The following is a 26,225-nucleotide window of genomic DNA, read 5'->3' as shown; positions in this document are numbered from 1 at the left end:
GCTGAACTTTGATTGTTGTGGTATTTTCCTCTTGGGGGATCGACAACGGGATGTCCGTTTTTGGAAAGTTTTCTATTCTAGTTTTTTATTTGGTTGTCTTTGCCCAGGTCTGCCAGGAAATACAATAACGCAAAATTAGGACTGCAACTCCGCATTCTATACACTAGGAGCAAAGAATTTGGGGGTAAGGGTTGTCTTTGCGGGAGATCAGCTCTGCGAGAGATGTTCATTACAATTCAGGAGTGAGACTGGAGAAAAGAAAGTATCCCCGAAATGATTATCCGTGGTTTTTGAGGACCCCAAAGCAGTGTGTAAGGTCTATGGTTCACATTTGCATTCACCTCAAGACATAATACCAATTGTTGGCATTCAATATAACTTTTGATATGTAAAAACATCTTAATGCTAAGTTATAAATTAGTTATAAATGAGTTATAAGTTACAAATAAGTTATTTCTCTGTGGTGCCTGGGGACCCATTCTAACTCACAATGTAAGGCTGTTAATGTGCAGTAGATGACCAGAGAATAGTAGCAGGAGAAAAACATCGTCCATGACAGGCCTCGACATTAGTGGTTATCCGATTGCCTGGGACGAGTAATTCCTTCTTTCAGTTCGGCCAAGTAAAAATCAAGGACAAATCGCACGATGGACAGGTACCTTTTTCTTGAAATAAAAGTGTCCGTTTTTCGAGGTCAAGAATAGCAGTCAGCAACAAATGCATATAAAAAGTGGTAAAAGTATACAGTTATGTTGTGTACAATGATTTTCTGCGTCGCTACGTACATGTACATGTACAGTATATGTACATTACATGTACAAACTTGCGTGTTTTAAGCACGCAGCAAGGCACCTTTCCACACGAGGGAAAATGCGTACCCAAACAAACTGTACAATACACTTGTGTCTGGGTTCCAAACCTTATTGGTTATTGCAGCGGAGCTTTGACGGCCAGAAGCTCGAACGCTGTTTTACGTGTGGCTGTGACTTCAACATTAGCAAATTTTGCCTGGTACTTGTGTGTGTAATCTTTTGCACATACTGTACATGTGTATGACACCAGGCAAAATCGTCGAGTGGTTAAGAAATAGCCGTTGCCTGAGCTTGTACATGAATGATGCGTCATCGTCCTGCGCACTCTCTGGGGGTGATAGTTGGCCGGTCTGTGATAATAACGTCATGTTCTAAAGCGTCCCCAACCAATTAACCCCCTCCCCCAGCGCACAGTTTGTACGCTCGTGAAAAAGATGAAAAAAGTGGATGACCCCTTACCTTCACTTGAAACGACCCAAAGAAACGAACTTGTCCCCCGTTGGTTTACCACGCGACGAAATAAGAATCTTACGACCATTTTCCTCAACGTTTTGATTCATATTGTTATCATTTCTTGTCAAACCCGTGATTTCTATTCGTGTATTTTCTCCTGCCGCATAGTACAAAGCTCTGCTTTGAAGATGTTTCGGTGGTAATTTTCCCACATTGTTATCACGTCATTAGACTCGTGAACAGAAAATGTTTGCAAACCTCTCGCACAGGGCTGCGGGGGTTTTCTCCAAAAGGTTGATGTCGCTGACCCGTGCGCGCGCGACGCACGCTGATTTCAACATCTTGTCGTACGACTTCCGGGGGGATGTGCTTTTGAGTTCTCGCCCGAATCGCTCTTTATTAGTGCTGCGAGCTCTGCTCGATTAAACAGTGGAGTGTTTTCTTCCTACTCGGCTTTCCCAAAAACAAACTCGGCAAGGCAGTCGCTGCAAAGGATACGGCTTATGGAGGGAATTGAAGTAGTGATCGACTGCAAAAACTCCTGTTGTTGTGAATCGGTCTGTGGACGGGACTAGGAACTTATTAGTCTGTGGACGGGACTAGGAACTTATTGGTCTGTGGACGGGACTAGGAACTTATTGGTCTGTGGACGGAACTAGGAACTTATCAGTCTGTGGACGGGACTAGGAACTTTCACAAAATAAACTTACAAAGTATTGTAATATTAAAACATAGCGCAAGTTAACCTGAGTTTAGAAGTGGCTCGGTAGAATGATGACCTGATCTTCGACGGACTCGTACCCTTCGACGCACCCTCTCTGGTAATCTATTTTGCGCTCTCAATAACCTAGTTTGACATCATTCGAGTGCGTTTTTCCCGTGTGGCTCTTTTTAAATTGAACTAAGCTATCGTTTAATAATGTTTGTTTTATGAGATTTTATTGGCACCCATGAATACAATTTTGCAATAGCCCCCCTTGGTAAGGCCCAACTTACATAACCTATAAATATTATTCATGTGAGCTATAATGTGCTTGCGTATAAATTTTGTTATTCACTGCATAATATGCAGTGAATAACAAAATTTATCATACTTTGAGTCAGTGAGCTTTTCTTTATTCTTATCTTAAGCTGTTTTGCCGTTTGCTGTTATATTTTCACATTATTTCCCAAATTAGGTTTTCATCTTTAAAATGAGTTTTATTGTTAATTTGTAGACATTTACTGTATTAATTGTTCTGCTCATTTTTTCCCTTAGTCTGTAGGTTTTTTATTTAGAACTTACCATTTTGTAATATGAGAACGTGTTATCAACTTTTGTTACTTCCTTATGGATAAATGAAAGGATAAACAAATAATCTTTGGATCTGTTGTCAGTTCGTGTATACATTTTCTGTATGATGAGCTATATTCAAGAGAGAAAACTTCATCTTGCATTTACTTTGACCTGGGCACACCTATATCGAGTATCCATATTTGTCAAGCATGTTTCGAGGATTTGTTTGTGTCGTTTATACCCACGGGGTGTTTTTTTCTCCAACTTTGGTCTCGGGGCTCGATGTTGATTTCAAACCCGACTTCTCTGTCTTTTCTCGTTGCGGCGCAACTGTTTCACAAACACAGACAATGTACACTTTATTTGACAGCGTTCAGCCGAACACTTGCCGACGAACGCTGGAGTAATCTACATCCTGACTGCAGGTAAATGGGTGTTGACAGTGGACTTCGACGGTACAAGGCGAGATAGAAATTGGCAAATACTTTGATGTCTTTTCGTAGGTATTTTCAGTGTGCTGAGCATGTACAATGGACATTGAAGTGATTCGTTAGAGATTCTAGTAACAATATAGAAAGACTTTGAAACAGACCCAATGACTGCGTGAGGTTGTTTCACGAGCACACCGTACCGACACAACACACAACGTGTCGTATTTAGAGTGATAGTGTGTTAACACTTGAAGTGTGTGACTTGTTGGGGGCGCACTGTCGGGCGACAGATTCACTGGTTCGCGTGTCCCATTCAGTGTGATATCTATTTTAAAGATTCATGGTTACCAGGCAAGCGGCAGACCATCCAGAGTGTCGAAGTACAGACCCAAACTACTAAATCCAACAGCAACTAGAGCCTCTTAAGAACATAACTGGGTCGAAGCGAAAATATGAACAATTTGGAAATGGGTCGAATTCAGCCCAATGATACTTGACATCAGTCAGTCAGTGCTTCAATGTTTAAACGGTACAGTCAAGAAACGTATTCTCTTCAGTACGGTTAATAATGACTTTACATAATGACTTTCATTGCACGTCTTGTTTTTCATCATGTTTTTACTCACTGAATGGAAGCTGTATCTGACCCTATGGCCGCTCTTGGACCCTCGGGTAAACCAGCTGGCCTACTTCGTACAAACAGTCAGTTCGATCCTTGATTACGAGGATCAACGAGGACAAAGATCGAGCCAAAAATAGCATCTCCAACAACACTCAAGATGCGTAACAGACACTTCTCATTGTTTATACTGGGACATCTTCAGTAAGAAAAAAAGCCGATACAAGACAAACACCTATCGAGGCGGGTTGATCCCCTTGACCTAGCGGCTGTGAATTAACCCCTTGCAACGGGACACCCCGGCGATTCATCGGTTTGATCCAATCCCGGCTTTCCCTCAAACACACGGGGCCGGGCGGCAGACGAGACCGGCTTTTTAACAGTGCGTGCACGGATCCACAAAAGAGTAATCCCAAAATAGACGCGCCAAGGGTTCACCTCCTTCCAGCTGATGTTGTTCCTGGCAGCCGTGGTATTTACACAGCCGGCCGGCACGACACCCAATCTTGTGCGTGGGAGGGAGGAGGGACCGAAATCCCGCTTATTAATTGCAGACGCGAGGCCGGGCCCCGACGACCCGTGCGCGATGTCGACATCGATGATCTAGAAATGTCACGGGACAGAAATGACATTCAGTCACCAAGCCCCCTTTGAAGTGAGCAGTTCCGATGTCATCTTTGGAAATAGAACTGTGTAGGTACAGAGAGGTTCAGACTACTCCTTCAGTGCCTACACATTCGCCCTTTCATTGTAAAATGCCGGAATGGACTTCGTCATAAAAGGTATAGTAGGTTCCTCAAAGCAGTGGTAATCCTATCAAATTAGACAAAGAGAAAGCGAACAGTACAAGAGGTTTTACATCGATTAGTATCTTGAAATTACTTGCTGGAATGGGCGTAAATCCCGGGGGATGGGGTATATATATATATATCCCCCACTGTGTTTGGGGGATGGACTATTGGATCATTCCCACCTTACACTTGTTCGTCGTGACTAACATTATAGCGGAGTGTGGATAATTTTTCTGACTACTAATAAGGGAAAACAATAAAAGATTCATAAATATGCCATTCTGATGTAAGATTCTGCAGGAATGTAATACTGTACACATTACAGATGTACATCTGTATATCACGAACATCGCTCCCTTAAATAGTGTCATATGGTGTCAGCAACCCCCCTCCCTTTTAAAATTTCTATGGCCGGGCAATTCATCACCCCCCCCAATCTGCATCCCCCACCCCAAGTCCAGGCACAAATTTACATCACGGCTCGTAATAGAGAAAGCAATTGCGACATTTTGCCTCTTAGTTAGGATGATTACAAAAATGAACAAAAGCCACGATTTGTTTCATGATTTATGTTCAAAAAGCCGTATCCTCTTTGAGTGATCCCTGTTGGGGTCTGATCCCTGGCTACATGGTGTTTCAGGTTTAATGGCTTCTGGCTAGTGCCCCCCCCCGAACAGAGATTTTTGACAAATGGGAAGAACCACCAACATGGGGCTGGATAGCTCAGTTGGTAGAGCACTGGTGCGGTATTCCAGAGGTCGCAGGTTCAAATCCTGCTCCAGTCAATTTCTTTGTTTATCTTTGTAATCATTCATAAGCACCTGGTCAGTTTCCCTATATGATTTGTTTCTTAATTAGGAAATTGGACGACATTACATGAACAAAGACACGCATTCAGAAATCAACTCTATAGATTAACTTCATTTTCCCCCATGTACACGATCAATTCAAATCCTGAGGGGAAGGGTCCACAATGCACAAAGCGAGAACCGAGAGTTCCATGGATACTCCCCGTATCTGTCTAAGTCTACCTCGTGACGGAGACAAACATTATCGCTTGTCATCTCCTGAATACAAGTGTGAATGATGGCTTGTGGCATGCTGATCCCAATCTGTCTAATTACTGGAATCATAATGAATCGTGTCCACGTCGTAATCTGATCGTTTCTTCTGGGTCCTTTTCAGAAGTGATGCTTTCAGTGGATCCCTTACAGGCATCACAATGAGTCGTGCCCACACCAGAATTTAATTGTTTCATTTCGGAAAGATCCCATTTAAGTGATGAATTCATTCCTCGACTAGTTCCCACGACTGCCGCATTACAATAGACCGTTTTCATTGGAGTTCCTCATTTTGGTTTTCATATAGTGGTGGGAGCTGGCGGTTTATTGTCTCCGAGGACGCAAGGTCTAGTCAGCGCCGAGCCGCTGCTAGTGTGTGGGCGGTGAGATGGCTGAACGGCCCTCCGGCCGGGGGCGGCAGGGGGCTAGCTAAGGGAGACAATGACTGTCGGAATGTCCTCTGTTTCCACCGAAGAATCAGGGATGACCACTGGAGACCCCGGCTCCGAGGAAACCGCCAGAGGAAGCGGATAGGATGATAAGGGTGAAGGGGTGGGCTACAGAACCAAGAATTCACATAATGCAGAGCAATTATCGGAAGGAATACAATGAAGACCTCATTGTGACAGTTATGTTACCTTATGAGAAACGCCTGAGTTGTCAGATTACAACGAACTTTGCAAGGCTGTGGCAAACTTTACCCTAAATGCATGGGACAAAGAAGGACTTTATTGGAGTTCAGATCCACCAGAAATGTGTGGTGACACTACAGCCTACAGGGGCTTCGATAGGCTCGACTGCTACGATCATCACCAACAAGGGCCAAGTGTAAACTCAACCTGGTATGGAATATTACGTCGTCAGTTTGGGATGAACGGAAATTTTCTTCGGGAATGGCCTTTGAACAAGTGCTGTGGCGGTATTTGTTTGCTGTAATTCAGTCATGCGTGCTGTCAGATTCATCCAACCTAAGAGGGGGTGGCTGGAGCCCACTGCCACCGCCAGCTGGGACCAGGCAGGAAAATTTAGGAAGAGCCTCCCTGAGATCAAGCTTTATACCTCTGGGTCCCGTGTAGCTGGAACCTTTCATGGTTTGAACCCAGTCACTAGTTGCACAAAAACCTCCCCGCCAACACATTGGCACGACTTTACTTTATTTCAATTTGACACAGATTTACTGTTGTGGGGACTGTCAGCGCTAAGGCAGGTGTGGACTCTGCTCGTGGCGTACGTGCCGTATTCCCCGCTCTTTGAATGGGGGGAGGGGAGAGAGCTAGCTTACCACCTCCACGCTTTCATTAATGCATACCAAATGACCACGATCGATAACTGCCCCGCTTTTTCCCATCTCCTTGGGATACCACCCTAAGGATCTCCCGAAGGAGACCAGGAGGGGATCGGCCGTTCGACAGCTCGATTCAGCAGCCCTGGAATACGTCGTCAGTTTCGCTTCTCCCCTCATCCAGCTTGATGAGTTTGCGGCAGAGACCTAACATCTTTGACGCAAGTAACGTGAATAAAACAAATGCGGTGTTTTTCTGTTTGATCACAGGTCTTGTTTACCGGTACAGCTTATGAGACGCGGTATGAAGGATTGTGTGGCCACACTATTCATCTGTGATGACGTTATAAACAGACCGAAAATAGATCTCTCTTTCTGGACATTCGTCAAGCTGAATCAATCAGTTTCACAGCCTTTGTTACTGCCCCAAACTGATCGGATTCATGATGAAGCATCCTAGGCAAATCCCGGTCAAACGAAAGTCACACGAACATTATTTTCCCTCTCCGCAAATCAACGGCAGAAGGTCATCTCTGTGCGCATTCTTAGATGCATAGGCTTCTTACCAGTCCTTAATGTTAGTTCAAGCCGCGGAGGGGTGACCTCGGTTAATTATTGATTAGACTGGATACATACCCAATTTCACCATCATAATATCTCGTGATGATCACAGACAGTCATTCTTTTGGTACGCTTTTTAATACCGTTGATGCAATCGACTGCAAGGAGGATGATATGAAAGCCAGGCGAAAGTTTGCTTCTGTTGGATGTATGGGATGGGGTCGACAGTGACAACCTGGTGTCATTATCGTGCGACAGTGAGCATGCAGCAAACGGACAGGTGCACTTTGTCTGCATGAGAGCAACATCGTGACGCTGGGGTAATTTGGGCAGCGAAAAACATCCCACGCGCGGGGGGAACGATAGAGGTAGAATAGGCAAAGCGGCGCTTTAACAACTGAAGCGGGGGGGGGTGACGGGTGGTTGAAAGGATGTTGCACTTGCAGCGAGATGAGACTACTGAGAGGTAACCTCCCCCGTCACATGGGTTAGAGTTTGAGGTCCCTACCCTGTAGGATGCATGCAAGTCGCTTCATCGACCCCGGGGATCGGTCAGAGAGGTCACGACCTGGTGACGACCTTCCTCCGGGCGGATTGTGCCAGACGCCGGACAAGATATGCGACGATTTGTGGTCGTCAACAGATGCGCTTCGCCAATACATCAACGCAAGTACGTGGTAGAATATAAGAGAACTTGACGGGGAGTTGAGGTTTACCATGCACTTTGATCCGAGCGGCAGCAGATGGTTCCAGCATCAAACCAATGCCGCAAGTTGGAATGAAATAGATGGTTAGAAAAGAAAATAACAGAAACTGCCCCTAAGGTCGCCGCCAGGCCAAATTTTACAGACGCTTCTTGAAGAAGAGTTTAGTGTGCACTGACGGAGACACCGTTTTTGAGGGAGCTAGAATCGGGAGTATGACGTCATACGCGAATTTGTCCAGAGCAGAATAGCTCTCAAAACGTCTGAGGCGATGTGCTGCTTCCGTAATTTAAATGAGTACAACGTAACTAAAAGTGCCGTACCATGTACGAAACTCAGCGAGGGTGTCTTTAAGCCCCCCCCCCATAAATTCCTGGCTCTGGCAGCTGCACGCGTGGCGCCTTCATGGAGGTTGTCCCGCAGACAAACTGAGGCGTGGGATCTCAGCACCGCACGGTACCACTACACAAATCGCTCAACTCTAGTGAACCCTCGCTGACGTGCACAGACTGGTTGACCTGGAATGTGGTGTGTTGGTTCCCCCCCCCCCCATTTGCGTCGGCGTAAATCTACCAACGAGGTAGCTTTACTCATTAAAAAAATATATTTTTGCAAAGGGTTTTTTTGTTTTGAACACGATGCCAGTTAACCTTCTCATGCTATTTGCGGGCAAAAATGGTTTATGGTTGCGCTTAAGGTGCTTGGCACAGAGACTGTAGCATAGATTTACGAAGCAAGACGAAGAGGCGTCATGGGTAATTCAAGAGATTAGGGGTCCATTTTTGTTCGTGTCCCTGTCACATCTGACATATGATTTTGTAAGTTCAGAGCACATTTTCTTATTTCCGAGAGTGATGAATCAATGCAAATTACCTGCCAGACAAATATTAATAGTTTGAAATCAATTCCGGTCATGCATGCATTTCCATGTCGAATGAAATAACAAAGGTCAGATGAAAAAGGGACACAAAAAAGGCCCCACGTTTGGACCCCTAATGAATGGAATTACCCTCACAAAAGCGTTGATGGCGCTGTACAGTTAGAAAGACAGACAGTTTTCTCAATGTGTGTGGCTCCGGAACCATTAGTTCGGCATTTGATAATCAGACCAAATGACATGAGTTGCATCTAGGGCTATGACTTTAAAGGCTTGCTACTCCAGAACAAAAACAAAATCGATAAAGATGCTTGGATCTGCCTGCGCCGTGAAAACCACGAAACGACAGACGAGTAGCCTAGACAATTACAAATTGAAACCTCAACAACCACAAGGAAGTGGACAACTCGACTCAAGGGCTGAACAAGAATGAACTAGTGACCTTTCCAGATCAAAAATTAGAGAAAAGTGATCGTGTATGAATGGCCTACCACCGTAGGTAGGTACATGTATATGCCCCCAAAACGGGACAATTTTGCTCCTTTCCCTGCCGGCTCTACTTGCGGTAAATGAACAAGCAGTATGGCACCACATGTCAAACTGAACCAACATGCGCACGCAACGAACGAGGACCGTACGCCATTGGGTGTAACAAACTGAGATCCGATTTGGCATATCGCAAATTTTAACGAAACAATTCTCATCAGATTTACACAGAATCCATTCGTTACACAACGAACTGTCTAGACTCCATGGAATACAGGAATTAGTTTCCGGCACAGTTATGAAGCTCTTGGGATAACAACATCGGCCTTAACGAACAAAAAACGCGGATATTAGTTGCAACGTTTGGATTCACTTCAATGTGTCATTAGGGATCATTCAATGGTCCAACCTGAGTCACCATTGATGATTAAGTATGTACATGTAGATGAACGTCTAATCATTGTCGTGTCCGTCACGGCTCGACAGGAGAACAAGTCGGGTCTGAGGTGTGGGAAGTTGGGATGGTACTGTCGTGACTTTTTGGGGGGCACGAGAAAAGGGGCCACGATCGAGTTAAGGCGCTGTAATCACGCACTTTTTAACGAAATATTAGAGATACCTTTTGAGAAGTGAATGTATCATGACAGTTTGCAATGTATTCAAATTTTCCGGGTTTACAAATCAAACAGCACATCCGGCACGTATTCCAAATCGATCGGGGCGAAGTCACTTTACTACGCGTGCTTGAGGAAAAAAAAGCTGCAACGAATACGGACAGGAAAAACGTGTAGAATGACATGTACTTTATCTGATGCACTAATTGGATGGGATTCAATAATTCTTGGTGTTCATAGGCCACCATACTGACATGCAAAAAGAAAGTCGTATCGTCAGACATCGTTATGCTGTTCGTATTGCTTCACGTGAGTCTTTCGCACGTTGAGAGGTATAAATCCTTACAGATTTCCAGCCAATCGTGTAGATTTTCAGCTTCGTCTACAAGGCTATGGTATAGAAGCTGCATTGGATGTGAACTGTGGCTGCTGATTCCATCCATCTTTATATAATGTGGCTTTGCTGTCCAGTGAATCACAAGCACAAATCGGAAGAATGCCATTTCCGGGTCAGGATCCTGTCTCTGTGTCAGCTATCGAGGGAGCAGGTCAGTACTTCATCGGGGGACCTCATCTCATCACCAGCCGCCCCCTCCCCTCGTTCCACTGGTGAGCCCCACCAGACCGAGTTCCGCCACGGTCTGCCTATCTAACCTTCACCTTGCCAAAAGGCCGCGCCACCCCCTCACAACATACCGGTCCTCGGTTGCCGGCCGGGGGAAGGCCGTGGAAGAGTGCGCACCCGTGCCGCAATATATGCGCTGCATCTTTCTTCCCCTCGCAGACAAATCAAATTCTAGGAGAAGGAGTAGCTGCGCTCGTAAGAGAAAGACTAAAAAAAGAAGCGACTGGTCTTCACACGGGCACAGTGAGACTTCTCGTTGCTGGTCTCTCTCCTTCAATAACCACGGGGCACTGCACATGTTCAACGACTGACTCACTTTTGAAACTCCCCGCTAAATTTAAATGGACATTTTACCCGCAAGGAGAGCCGTCCTTCTCCTTTTCCCCTTCCTTTTTGTTGTTGTCAGCAGGGAGCGGACGAAATATTTCAGAAAGCTTTTAAGTACCTGTGTCACAAAACGTGTCACAAAAACGTGACAGAGAGAGAAAAACAATTAGGAGAAAAACCGCAAAGGGGAACTGGACCAAACAGCTGAACACTTTGCCCAGACTTGTCAGGTTTGGACGGCACACTCCACTTTTTTATCAAAGGGAATATTTTCATTTGGTCGTAATCCACACATCCTGTGCGAAATGCAATTCTCGGGTTTTTTTTATCTAAGACGAAATTTAGAGAAACGTAGTTCGTCGGCAGAGGGAATGAACGGAACAGGACCATGACAACCGTTTGCCTTTAGGCTGGCCTCATGGGGACAGTGTTATTATGCAAAGAGTTCGGTATTCATCTCGTTGAATAAACATGCGTACATCCCAAACAGACGATACTCTGTCCAACTGGCTTAATGTCGGCCTATATGAGATGACAATAAAGTCTCTCAAGAAAAAAAAATACACAAAGAGAGAACGGTAAAAGAGAAGGTAACAAAAGATGGCCGGAATATCGATACTTTTGTCCCGTCATCATGTCCCACGCCTTTCGGCTTTGGGCGTGAAGATAGCTCTCGTGAGACCCGTGTCCCCGAAGGTAACACTCTCGTCTCTTATTCGCAGATGACAGGAGGCGCGAAATCCGAGAACAGAGTTTCCCCTGAAATTCATTCTTTCAAGTTCATGATTTCATGTCATACACACCGCACATTCACCAACACTGCACACTACGCCTGATGTAGCGTTGGCATTAAGCAAGAAATCCCCCTTTATCTAGAGTTTATTTTTGCAACACAAATGGCAAAACTGCCAAAAAAAATCTTATTTCCGTTCCGAGAATTTTTAGGCCGTCAGCTGAAAATTCTATCGTTCTCTTTCGTCTTCACTTTGTAGGCAACCTGATTTTGGTTTGCATACAGATTTCACCATACTGAGCACGTCCTGTGAGTCCCCCGGAACAAGTTGCACTCTTGCGAGAAAATTGGGTTCAAACTTCGAGCCTTGCCTAGCGAAAATAAAACTCAAACCTTGTTCCAATATGAATGCTGCTGTGTGAACGACATGGAGACAACCGCATCACATCCGCACACGAGGTTGGGAACATGGCGGGCGCAGGTCACGCTGTGTGGCATGTCGTCGAGACTGAAAAAAGTCAAGTTCTCAATTTTTAAGAGTCAGATGTGAACACCTGCTCACTCGAGCTGAAAGACCTGGATAGTCACGCGATAGAATTTAACGTAGCCATCAAGAATGAAGCTGTTTTAGCAGAAAAGCCCTTGATCAAATGGGGTTACGGCATCGATCCAAGCATGACGAACAGAAGAGATAGACCTAAGGTTCTAAACAGCTTTTTCCATGTTCAGTTCAAATTTCTGTGACCGTGCATACAGAGAAATATCACTCCAGTCTTGTACACATTTATATGTGATGATGTACAGCATTCCGGTAGTCGGTTCCTACAAACAGATGAAGCAGTAGGTTACCCCAGAATTGTCACATGGACTTGATGGAGTGGTTCACCGTTTAGGTAACTTGTGTGTGTCAAAAATAGAAGAAATTTTGGAGGAAATGTGAACCTTATCCATGCTTTAATTCTGTTCACAATAAACCAAGCAAATTTATCACTCATAAGCCTTTATCGCTAATGGCTGTTTTGCACAACTGTGAAAAGGCATGGGTTCGCCCCTTTTTTCTTTCCATGATGCCTTTATACTATCGTGCAAAATTACTCTTGCGGTATTAGCGATAAGGCTTATTGCCAAAATTATGTGTGTACTTGGTTTAACATCACTTGCCTTGTAATGTGAATACTGACAACAGTTTTGGAAGAAATTTTTGCACAAAATCACCCAGCCTCGGTTTTCCCGGAAGACTTTCATTTCAAGTCACTGTTAATTACTATTGATTTAGGAAAATCCAAGATCACAACAACAAGGATTTGAGCTAAAAGGAAAAAGCTGGACGATCTGCCATGCACGAGAGTGTCATCTGCCACACACAAGACGGAGGAAACTCCACCACATTGACATCGAGTTACGACAGCATCCTTATTTGAGCAACAAAGTGTATGCATTGCTCCCAATTAATGCATCTTATCCTGGAAAAAGAAGTGGAGCAGAGGCGGATTACCTGGCAGTTGGAAATTAGAGTTTCGGACGGCAAGTATGAAGCTGGCACAGAGACTTACTCTATCAAAACACATTTTTTTTGGGGGGGGGAACAATAATGCATAAAAATGCTTCTTGTACAGATCCGCTCTGCAGTAGGCGAATCAAATTTCCAAGGATGGATTGGGGATTTTTTTGCCCTGCCCGACGTGTATTATAACACTCTAAACCAAGTGTTTGCCCCCGAAGGCTTGTGCCCCCAAAGGCCTGTGAGAAAAACCACAAGCGTACTCGGATGGGACTCGAAACCACGACTTCCTGCTTACTAATGAGGCAGATGCATGCTTGCTTTCACCCCTTTCAAAAACACACATGCAACTGCTGAGAGAGCCATAAAGACATTTACTTAGATAATTATGTACAAGTATGCATTTTTCTTGCTCTGGTTTCAGGTGGACCATTGAGAAAATCAACACAGGCCCTGGGTGAGGAAAAAAATACTGGGAGACAAAAGAAAAAAGGATGGTAGCAACAGATGTTCAGCACCATAGATATGCCACAAACAGGAAGTGTCGTTAATCATTTCATTGCAATTAAATTTAAGCTGTGGAAAGGGGTGCAGAATTGACTTACAGTTCATTTTTCATTGTATTTTCACTTCTGCCTTGGTTTATTTTTGTTTGAGTGAACCTTACCCATATTCAGGTAACAGCTTCTTTTGTTTTAAAAGGTTCAAAAATGTGCTTTTGTCCTCATGCACAAACTTGTGCAGCCGCAAGGTTGTAAGCAGCATGATCCAAAGCATGCTTGAAGTAGTATTAACCACTGCAGGTGAAGAGGGGGCTCTGGGACGAAGGAGCTAAATGAAAGAAGAAGATCAAGTTCACCAATATCATTATGTTCATGTTTATTAGTCAAAGCAAGTAGTCATCGGCATGTGTTCTGTGAAGCTGCCTTCCTAACATTTTTGTTTGGAACTTTTTAATGTGGTTCAATTTCTCGACAGAACCCATTCTTCCATTCTGAATCTGTGGTCAAGGGTAAGCTGCATTGAAAAAGAAAACATGCATATAAGGTGAAATACTGCTGCTTTTGTAAACATGCAATTAACATGTGACAAGCATTTGGAATTGAGGAGTTTTAAGCCATTTTCAGTACATGATCACCTTTGGTCATCTTTTCATCTTTAGAAATGGAAATGAGAAAGTCTTATCCTTATCTTATTTAGGAATTTTGCAGATACTGTTTAATCATTTAGAACAACAGCCGTGTAAAGGCCTTACTCAAATATTAAATTATACAGGTTTTCTAAAAAATGTCCAAGACATTTAGCCTTGAACTGCCTTTTGTTGTTCGTGTTTTTCTTCCCTGCAGCCAGTCTTGCCCTTGAGTCTCACTTTCTGTGACCAGAGACCTGAAGTCAGTGCCTAATTCACTGCGCTGCACAGGTCAAGTTGAACTGTGCTCCTTTTTCCCCTTCATTTATCTCAACATACACCCAAGGCATTGTCTTTGAAAGGTACCCCCTCTAGTTCTGTCGCAGGTTTGTCATGACGTTTCAGATCGCCATCATTTTGTAATCGGCTCAGTGCAGCTTGTATCCCACCAAACATGGCCCCCCAAAAATTAAACGTCTTACTAATTCTCTAGCAACCCATTATTACATTTTTACAGTGTACCTGTAATTGCTATAATGCATGTACATGTATAATTTGTAATAGTTTCTTATGACTTGAATATAGCCCCTCCATTTCTTTTATTATCCAGCACAACTTGTATCCCACCAAACAAGGCAAAAACCAAATGCCCCTTTAACTCTCTGGCAATTCTTTATTACAACTTGCACTGCACCTTTAATTTGCTAGTACAGACACCTTTAATCTACTGGTATAATCTGTAATAGCCCCATGAATTATGTGGTTGGTTCAGTACAACTTGTATCCCCCAAACAAGGCATAAGATCAGCGTCTCTTAAATTCCTTAGGCAACTCCTTATTGCAAATAAACTGTTCCTTTAATTTGCTGGTACTGCCACTGGCTCCCCCCAATTTGATACATTGCATTGCTGTAAACACACCATATACTTTGCCTTGCTTTGATTTAATGCTTCGTTCGATGTTATTGTGAAGCCCGTAAACACGGTGTAATAATTAAGCTGTGTGCACCTTTAAAGGTTTCTTCAACCAAAACGTGCAGGTTTGGCTCTTGGGGACACTCGTATTTGGATTCAGCACCCTTGAATTATCTTAAATCAGCTACTTTAATTAAACTTGCCTAAAAATTTCAAGACGTAAGTCATTTTCTGAGCGTCGTAGAATTTTCAGCTGAAGGCCTGTTTCGTGCGAAGGACGCATTTTGTTGTCTGTAATTAAGTCCCGCCATGCAGTTCACGGTTGTGATTGGAACGTAGTATTAAGAACTGACATGGTGGAATGCCTTACGAACAAGGCTTCCAAATGTCACTGTAAAATGGGTCAAACTGAAGGACACAGCATTAAACTCGATTTTATCCATGAAGAGGAGCAACAAGCCATGCATAGACAGTTACCCAATGTCTGGAAAATAAACCCAAACTGTCATGCCTGAGAATAAACAACAGGCACCGCTTTTCAATATTCACCACTGTGAATCTACTAGCTTCGTTGTGTTCTTACCGTAAGAATAGTCACCGTTGCGTATGATATGGATAAATACACTTTTTACATAGCGCACTGGGCACATTGCACATTCCTTATATACAGCTTTTACCATGAAGCCTTTCTTTATGGATTAAATTAAAAGCCTGCTGCAGCTTTTTACACACTTCGCGTACTTTCATCACATGTATTTTTCGTTCCATCGTCTGAACGATTTCAGGATGAAGTTCATTCTCTTAAGAATAGTGTATGATACTAATTATTATATGGATAACAAAACAGGACAGAACACAACACAACGCAACAACATAACACGACACAACGCAACAACACAATACAACAACGCAACAAATACAAAACAACGCAACATCATAACTCAACACAATACAACATAACGGAACATAAATGTCATACAAATTCATATCGACAAAATAAAACAGCCCCCAAATAATGAAAAATGTACTACTAATGACCACTAAATTGAATAAAATATCGTAGTTTTATCGCAATGAGTGGAACGTTGGTGGAATGCCCAACGTCCACGAGGCATTATGATATTACTAACGAGATGCGTTTGAAATATGCAATCATAGACTAGGCAGCACGGGGCGAAAGGAAACCGCTGTACAGGACAAAGCCTCCATTCTTGGTTTGTTAACCCAGATTAACAAAGTAAGGGAGAGAAAAAAATGAACACAAATATCGAAATTACCAAAGCGTTCGTTGTCATACTACAAATCAAGAAAAACATTGCCATCCACAAATGGAAAATGAGAATTCACCGTTTGGTTGCAATGAAATATGGGCAGCTAGTTTTTCAACACGGATGAACTGTAATTCCATTTTATTTCAATCAAAATTAACTGACATTTACTTTTCGACAAAACTGTGAAATTGGAAGTACAGGTAGGCTACATAAGGTAATAGAATCATACATATATTCTAGAATTTCAGAAAGAATGGGGAAGAATGATGGCCAAATTAAGTTCCCCAACCTGTAAACTCCCCGTACAGTCTCCTTGTAATACACAAAAGCCGCATAAGGGTTGCTATGGAAACTGGGGAGCGTGTAGGTGTCGTTGCTAGGGGCCATGCATTGACGTCATCCGATTCGCGCTGCTCGACGGCACGTTTTGGCGCCTTTGTTCGAAGCCTTTGACAATACCAGCGACAATGGAGCATAGAATTCGCTTTTTTATTTCAGATTTTAGTCTCCGTAGGATTAGGAAAGCTCAAGGGAACTCGAGCCAGAGAGCGGAAACATGGGGCCAACGGCCTCAGAACATAACGACGATTTCTGGCTTTCATTTCTTCCTTTTTTTCCCCTCATCCAAAATCAAGGACATAAGAAACACGCCTCACTACCTTGCAAATGAAAGTAAATCATAGAAAACTATTTTGAGAAACACGCTTTACACATGGGAATGATAAAGTGAAGTATATTTTTGGAATTAGAGTTACAACTCAATCGAAGGCAATTTCCTGGTCTCGATGAGTTCCCGAGTTGCACAGAATACCAGGTTTAAATTGCACCTGATGCACGGTTCATATCCGTTGAAAGTTTTGATACTCGAGTGGAAAGTTCACTCGAGGCTCGTGTTTAGAAATGATGAAAAGTCTCCTCTTGTTTTCAGACACTTTCCAAGGGCTCGGATGTGGGTCACGTGGTCGTGTGGGTTCGACCATCGACCCTGGAAGATTGACATCACGTGACTCCCCTGTGCGGTCTAGAACCGGATCAAGGACACAGGAAAAAACTGGACCACCAAGAAAACAGGAAATTGATTTTTTCCCCGCTGGGTCCATTTTTCAATTTGTTATTGACTACAGACTCATTTCATGGCCTAAATGAAATGCTGCAGGCCGAAATGTAACTACGAGTACTCTAATGTTCGCATACCTCCCACCGTTTCCGATCATCTTCATTCCTCAGGCTTAAGCTGTGTTAATTTCCCTCACATTGGCGCGCAGAGGGAAGGAACAGGGTTAAATGATAATTACTGATTTCATGTTTGACTTGTTTGGCATCAAATTTGAGCTGCTGTTTATTTTCTTTTCATTGAATATTTCACTGTTGTTAGAGTGCATGGCAATAAGGCGACGACCAATTTTTTCCTCAGAAATGTGCTCAACGAGGAAGTTTGGGGTTCACAATCGGAACAGTAAAACATAAACTAAACAGTGCCTTCCCCGAGTGATGAGTTGCAGCGCCGGGAAAGCACAACTAAGAAATGTTTGAAAAAGTACACTAGTCTTAACGACGCAATTAACCCCAAAAGGAAGGATGCAGTATTGTTTTCATTAATTAAATAAGAGTATAATATAAGTCCGCATAAAAAACAGGTTGTGATCGTCCCCACCCGCCCCTGAAAAATACGACCGCCCCATTTTTGTAAAAAATTATTTTTTGACAAACACCTGAAAAAACGACCCTCTGGACGATCCCACTTCCGATCTTCTGCTACGCGCTCTGGAAATGATACTTCCAAAAGTTGCCGCCTACTCCTGAACTTGTACATGTGTACAGATTCACTCAACCTCGAAACGATTAGACTTGGTTCCAACTGCATGTTCAAGCTCTAACGGGAACCAGGGAAGACCGAAGTCTAAGCCGAATCCACTCGTTTCGAAAATACCCTACTTCGGTTTCGCTGGTTCCAGTCAGAGCTGGAACATAATGATTTTGAACGCTGCTTTCGAAATGGCTGTCACCAGCGAAAGGTGGCAACCACAACAGTTTGTACAATGCTGTTGCAGCCACAGCCAGTAATTCGGATACGGCCTCGAACTCTCAGTGCTGCATGCTGGGTCAGTACTTTGGCAGAGTTACATCACCGTGACCCTCGCTTTTAAAAGAAAACCCTCCTATTATCCTGGCCGTACAACCCAGGTTCCTTTTTTTGATGAACGACTCGCCTGTGTAAAACCCTTTGGTAAAGAAGACAAATAAAACTCATTTCATTGAGGAAACTGCTCTTTATTTTTTTCTAATCCAGCAAAGATTTATGTTGAACTGAAAAACCGCCCTCCCTCCCATTTGAAAAAAAAAGGGCGCTCGCCAATTAGGTATTTTTTTATGTGGCCTAAAGCCGCACAAAAATGCCCCGAAGCCTAGGCGGATTTTTCGAACGAGTTGAACCTTCTGATCGCCCGGCTGTCAAGTGAGATGTGACGTGCTAATTATCGTCACAAAAGCATTCCATTCAAATTTTCCAGAGTTGTAATCCGCTCGATCATTAAGATATCAACAAGTCCACCCCAAGACGATCACACATCAGATGCAAGTCTATCATCACTCAATAATAATGCAATCCAACCACAAGCCAATCATAAATGAATCCACCAGGCAGTCAACGAGTTCGAAGGTTCGATGTAAATTCAATATTGCCTAAGGGACTGAGAGGAATACCCCGGCCACAGCTCACTTTTGAATTAAAACGGCCTGCGACTTGATTTCGGACTTGATCACTTGTGGCTGATCACGGACCATTTACCGTGGGCTGATGTTATGATTACTACTCGACCAAGGTCCCTAAATGACTGATAATCTACCACGTTGGTTGCAGAGTCATTGCTCTGGCGATGGGAATGTTCTGGGCACATCTACCATCATCGCGAGACTGAAACGCGAGCCTGAGCGTACGCATCCAACGACAGCCGACGGAAAAAATATTTGTCCGCGCGCGCAGCTGAGCACATGGGGTGATCGCTTTTGTTATTTATTGTTTTCATCGTTTTCGCCAGACACCGTGTGCTTAGCTTGATGTCCATGGAAGTGAAAGCGCTATTTCTGTGGCCGAAATGTTGACAGTCATGACCCAACCATGAGCTAACTTAAGAAATCTACGCGAGAGTTAAAGCGATGTCTCCGGAAATATCAAGTGGAAAACACTAGAGAAAGAAACAAAACCCCAAAGACTTCAAAGTGGCACGATGTTCTTGCACAGGAGGGCAGAGACTGGTAGACTCTTCCTCGTGTCAATATTTGCTTCTTCATTTCAGCAAAAAGGCAAAGGTGCAAAGGGTCTAGTCACACGTATCCCCCATGCCTCAGACGCACTCACTTCGAAAATAGCTGCCTTGCTTTTGGCAGTCCAGATTTCGAGCATGGCTGAGGGCGCCACACGTCTGGCACCGGGGTTGTTTTGTGGTGTAAGTGGCCAATTAGGTTTCAGTCGAGATGAACCTGATTGAACACCACGCTTTCGGATAGTTTGCGGGTGTCGTGTTGATTTTACGCGTGTTTTCCGCTTAAAAAGGAACCATAACGTCGGTAGGCACAGCTGCAACTGCAACAGGCTCAAATCTGGGCACCAAATGGTGGCGTCCTCATGTAAAAGTACCAAAAGCTGTACATAGAGAGAACTGTTTATAGAGAATTGTGGCATGTGTCTCAAATATTGGAACCAAAGTGGTGGATCATACGTCAGTGCACATGGACAATTAGCACAAGGTAGCTGCACACATAACAAAGAGCCATTTTGGTGCTTAAGTCTGAAGTTGGCGCTACTCCCTCTATCTACAGCTCTGACAGTAACTGCATGCTTGGCGTGCTATGGACTACTGTTGGACTACTGTCGTGTTCATCATGAGATGCTGTAGACTTTGCAAGGCTTTCTATGGGCTCTGCTTGGATTGTATGCAAACAGGCCAGTCATCACAAGACCTTCTTCTGCTCACTCCGCAAGACTTCTAAGGGACGAGGTTCGTGACCCAACATGGTACCTCCCACGCTAGAGGCCAAGACGTCAACAGTACACCAATCTTATCTCATGTACCTTCATTCCCCTCCCCCCACCCACCACTGAATAAGGACCTGGGATTTTGCTGTCCCCCAACTGGCTTTTCCCCATCTGAGCGGTCTGTTATATGGTTATATCCCTTATATCACTAGACGTGACCTTCAAAGTTCCTGAGATCTTTTCGCTGTCATCCGCATGTGCATTGGCCCCGTCATAACACAGCTGGTCTGGGCAACCCTGTGACTCAGCGGAGCGTCACCACACGTGCAGCCGGTCACCCTTCCCCCTCGAAGCAACGGTGAACCTACCGAACAATGAGTTGTGCGAGGCCTAAGGTCACTGGAAATTCAATCAGGTTGACACTCACCTCGCCGGAAAGATGCGCACAGGAGAAAGACCGCCAGAAAGCAAAGGTCCGTGTAGGTGGAGGAACGTCCAATTCCACTCATGACCCATGGGCCGACTCGTTTCCCCTCCCAGAGTTTGGACAAGACAAAGGTTTGTACAAGGATTGTTTCAAATCACACTCTTCTGAAATTCTTTACCAGAATGTAATGTTCCCATCTTTTCGCAATCGAAACGCTCGACTAGATGGGTATTAAGTCCATCGTACGTGTGTGTCGGCGGATCTCGCTTTCGAAGAGGCCATGTTGGTTATTTCTTCAATATGATATTTGATTCGGCTCTACTGCTACAAAACGCAAAACAGGAAAGCTGATTGGCTGTAATGAGTGTCTGATCGTGATGCGACAGGTGCAAAAGGAAATTGCAAATCCGTGATGAGGTGTAGTTCTGTCATCGCTGTTTTGAATATTTTTTGAAGTGGCTATCGAGTGAATTAGGGCCACTGAGTTATCGAGGGAATTCCTCACCGGAACTTCAAGATCGTCGCTAGTCCTGGGATCTCCCGGGTCAAGGACTAACGGGATACAGTCCCGATATGTACCCGTATCTTTCGTAAAACACTCGCACATTCGTGTTTCTGGTTAGACGGTTCAGAATTACGTTCGTCTCATATCACGCAGGTCAGCGGTGTCAGCCGTGCACGACCCCTGTTGATGGAATAACCTGGTTTCGGCCAGTCTACGTGCGAGAAAAGCGCCGGTGTTTTTCGATCTAGGATATCCTCTATACTTGACTAAATCCATTTATGAATTTCAAATCCATTTTTTGTACCGATTGGGAGCCTCGCACAAACCTAAGAAGTAATAAACTTCTTGGGAATCTGGAGAAGCACGGTTCCCAGGAGGTTTAAATGGCAATCTGTCATGCAATGTAAATGAGAGAGCTAAGTACAGAGGGATTTGTCCAGGTCTCGTCTTCTGAGAATCGTCTTCTCAATGCGAATGCGCTCTGAAGCTGGTAAACAGCATTTTAGTGCATGGATGTGGGACGAGGTCAAAGTGCCCTGATTGTAAGGACCCGCAAACTCTGCTCGCCTCCTTGGCGGCCAGCCAGGGGTATACAGCCCCAGTCGGCTTCTGATCACGTCTGATGACTTCACCGTTGCAAATGATAGCAAAAAGCTGTCTTGCTCCCCCGGTCAGAACTAGAATGAAGGTAAATTTGATGTACTGTGGCAGCTCATTTTGTTAATGATGGGTCAGGCGAGGGGATTAGGAGCTGTACTACTCACTATAGACCAAGTGAGCGGGACAAACTCTTTGGTGTGGGTATTGGACAGTCGCTGAAAGGGCGCAAGAAAAACTCACATCAGACTTATATTTCAATCCTAAAGAAATCCTAAGACTTATCTATGTGGACAACATACATACTGCAGAGTGAACATTAAATATTAATTAAAGTTCTCACTATGGTTCAGTGTTTCCTGAAACTCCTCAACTAATGTCTGTTTTTCACTGTTTTAATGTATCTAGGCAGAAAATGTTAACAAACCGGCACCCCAAAAGAGCCATTACACGTTTCGGGGACTATGTGACTTCGTAATATGTATTTGAAATTGTTAAAAAAAATGGTCGAGCACATTCACTGGCCACTGGCTTTGTGTAAGGAGCTTCAATTACGGAGCCTATTATCAGCAACGTGGGAATATGGAAAGTTTCGTCAACAGGAAGACATCTTAGACTACTACTTCGGGAAAAACGAACTTAGCCCACAAGACTGTTGCCTCGTCCCCACCGCCCGAACCAATGGCGCTCGTGGCCACTCAAGATAATGACATACATGTATCCACAAACTTTGATTTTGTGTAAGAGAGGCAGATTGTCGTAGAGCCGTGATTCGAAAAGTGCCACGGCTCGAAACACACAGCGTAACATTCTAATGACAGTGTCAGACGCGGCGCACAAAAGTTCTGAATGTTTAGATCAAATCCGTCCATTCAGAGCTCGACGATATTCGAGCCTGCCAGTGGCAGAGTTCTGGGACATGCCAAACAATCTTCTCTATTCAAAATCCCACTGAGCGAAGGCCGTGTCCCGATGACTTGGCTGCGTCTTGGAGTCATACACAAGTCCACGGGAAGTGTCAGCCGCCACAACCGTACAAGTCATTCGGACACAGTCTAATTTGCTCCAAATCGGTGTCCAATTGACGCTGAGACTATCAGCTGAGGAATCAAAGAACTACCTTCTCCCGAAGGAGAAGGTCTAACTCTACAGAGTTAATTGTTACAAGCACATTACTAGAGCGAAACATGAATTAACCGCCAAGGTTCAAGGCTGTGGGCAAACTATCCCTCGATTCATTAGGCTGGGGAATTTCTAGGCAAGGGAGATTAGGGCCGTTCCGTCCAGAACGGAAAAAGAGGAGCGCCCCCGTGAAAAGTCTCGTTCCTCCAAAGGACGGGCGCAAAATGTCAGGACGGCGCGCACTCGTACCGTTACCGGCCGGTACGGCCGTGTCTCCTGCAAGGAGCCACCATGGAGGTAACAAAGGAGAAAATGTCCCTGAGCCCCACAACAGGGGAGCGATGATACAATAATAAGAAAGTCTCTCAAGCTTTTGCATAAGTTTGTGCATGTGACATGTACAGGAGGTGTATTAAAGTAAAGGGGTGGGTTACCCGTCGATTTGAATGTCTAGACTTTGCTCGCCTCTGACAACGCCGGTAGTGATCGTGTATAGAACGCTTCCCTTTGGTGGGCCGGAAGAACAGCTCGGTCTATTGGGTGCTTCCCCTCCGCCCCCCCCCCCGAGTTACTGGCTGCTTTCGAGTTCACTTCGCTGCAGCTGGTAATCATGCGTTCACAGCGTATAAACGGGTCCGAATTCCTGCGTTGACCAAGTAACGATTTACCTGCACTCTAATAACTCATCCGAGACTTTCGTTGCCCATGCTTAAATTGCCCGTGATATTTTGCACGCGGAACACATTTTCAAGCAACATTCTTATCCTCTTTATAACATGAAAGCCATGGTGCATCCATTTTCAGCCAATGTTATTGAGAAGTGCGCTTGCTTTCCACTTGTATCTTGCTCTTCCTGTGAACTGGTTTTTATCAGGAAGACGCTGTCATCTCTTTTTTTTCCAGATCGTGAATCGAAGATATGAATCACGAGCCGGACCAACAGAGAGTGCAATTTTTCTAGCAACGACGCTCCGTTTGGGTACACACCAGTGAGTAAAATCCCATAGACGCCAGTGATAAATCCCTGTACTTCAAAATTCTTTAAAAAATTTTTACAACTCTCACGGGTGTTCAGGCTGCACAGAAAAATAATGATAAACTTGTCATCTTTCATTTTCCTTTCAATTTTTGGTTGGCTGACCAATGACTTGAGTCAACCAAGGCAGACCACCCCTGAAACGAAGGACGTTTCCCTCCCGGGAAAAGTAACCATTTTGAAAAAGCACGCCTCTGCAAAACAGCTAAATAGCGTCACTTTCAGACCCGGTTGCATCCAAATTGCTCAGAATCAGAGGCCCTAAGTCTAGGCCAGAGGTTCAGTGCCATATTTCTTCAAATCCCCAATTCCATGACTCTCAGATCTCTCTTTTATTCTTGAGTGTATAACTTTTATTAATGAGCTTGGCGGTCATATTTTTGGCCAATTTACGTGGGTGCACCCTTTGCTCGGACCTGCACTTTGTTTGTTCCTGAACTTAACTGCAACGCGATACGGTCGTGTCGCTACCAGCACAAGAACCAACCTGGCTCTGTTCAACCGATGAGGGGGTGCTTCTGCTCAAGGCATAATATTTTGCGAAAATCGTCTTTTACTGGCCAACTGTCGTGATGAACAACGAGAAATACAACATTTAAGGTCGCAAAGCGACCAATACTATGGCAAATGTTAGTACTGAAATGACATGTCTTCCCAGAATAATTCTGCAATGTGTTTTGCTCAAAACTATGCAAATTGCACCAGCATACAAGTAAAAAGACAGGAAAAATATCTTAAATATGGATGACTCACAATACAGTGTTCCACCTGCATAGGGGTTGCCACAGCCGATCGAAGCGGCACAACTTGGGATGCTTCTCAAAACCCTGCGAGTACAGCAAAGGGGAAATCGCAGGACACTAGAGTCAACACGAAAATGAAACTACATGTATATGGAAATCGCGTAATCTAAACTGACCGTCCTGGATTTTGAAGTCAGCATCAAGTTTCGTGAACCGGAGTGACCGACTCGCAGCGCCCGCGGTGCCAATAACGTCAGTATAAAGTGTACCTCGCTAAGTTTTAATTTCAACCTTACCGGTTTGCAAGTTTAAACAGGAAGCTGTGATGTGAGGGAATAGCATAAAGTCACAGATAAGCCAGTAATCTTGAGAGACCAGATAGCGGTATGTATCCGGTATACAAGTCCGCGGGACGATCTTCTGATGTACGCCCCTGATATCCCTAACTCCCGAGGGTTTGGGTAAAACCGTATTAAACCTAGAGGATTCAGGACTTCTAGGGTAATAGCCGTATGGTCGATTGCGACTTAATGGCACTTAAGAGACCAGATGAACTGCTGAATCGGTTCCCGAGTTACAGAGCATCGTTGCTAGCGTTCCAACCCTTAACAAAATACACGATTTGCAATACCGATATGGGGCCGATGGGTACCCCCCCACATGTCCAATCCCTATACACACTCTAGACTATTGTCACAGAACACATCCCCCATAAGTCTGTAAAGAACTCCTGAGATTCCGATCAAACAATGACCAACACAAAGGCGAGGGGGGGGGTTCTCTCCGCCCCATATCTTGCATCATATGCGATTCGCAGTATACTGAGACTCATCATAATGACTCTGAAGGTATAATTTGATTGTCGAAAAAGAACAGCTGGTTAATGCTTGCTTTGGTTTTCAAGCGGCCCACGTGATGGTAATGGTGATATCCAATAATTGTGCCATGATCGCATTTCAATGCCCCACGTGAACGTCTCCACGAAAGGACCCTCACGTGTTATCCAGGAAAATGGGAGGTCTGTGAAATCTAGACCGCGTGGTCGAACCGCTTTCACGAGCACAGTACATATAACCGCCTACAACCGCCCCAATTTGATAGAAATGCTGAAACATGAGATAACCACTGATCAGATAATGACCCAATTGAAAAGGGAGAATTGCATGAATTACAATAGGCTGTTCATCTTGGCCGTCCAGGTCAATTGTGACTTTACAGAAGAAGAACCGCATCGGGAAAAAGGTTATCGTCTCCCCAGTGACCGCCTCAGATCATGGCTTGAAGAGTCTTCATCAAAAGGGACATATTAATTCGATATCCCATGCGCTGCGGGCATGAATGGGCGATGACGT

The 26,225-nt window shown here is 44.3% G+C and overlaps 1 long non-coding RNA gene and 1 other non-coding gene across 2 annotated transcripts; both read left to right on the top strand.

Moving 5' to 3' along the window:
• The first annotated feature begins 3,854 nt into the window (after positions 1-3,854).
• On the top strand, positions 3,855-14,191 carry LOC147800142 (uncharacterized). Its single transcript, XR_015424419.1, has 3 exons — positions 3,855-4,373; positions 12,929-13,180; positions 13,578-14,191. It is a non-coding gene; the product is annotated as an uncharacterized LOC147800142 (long non-coding RNA).
• Trnat-ggu (transfer RNA threonine (anticodon GGU)) lies at positions 5,095-5,167 on the top strand. Its single transcript has one exon. It is a non-coding gene; the product is annotated as a tRNA-Thr (tRNA).
• Positions 14,192-26,225: the final 12,034 nt, after the last annotated feature.

The sequence above is a fragment of the Acanthaster planci genome, linkage group LG02 (genome assembly GCF_054643075.1).
Source record: "Acanthaster planci isolate LZ-2023a linkage group LG02, COTS_SCS, whole genome shotgun sequence".
Lineage (NCBI taxonomy): Eukaryota > Metazoa > Echinodermata > Asteroidea > Valvatida > Acanthasteridae > Acanthaster > Acanthaster planci.
The sequence above is the reverse complement of the archived record's forward strand: the minus strand, read 5'-3'. Positions and strand labels throughout refer to the sequence as shown.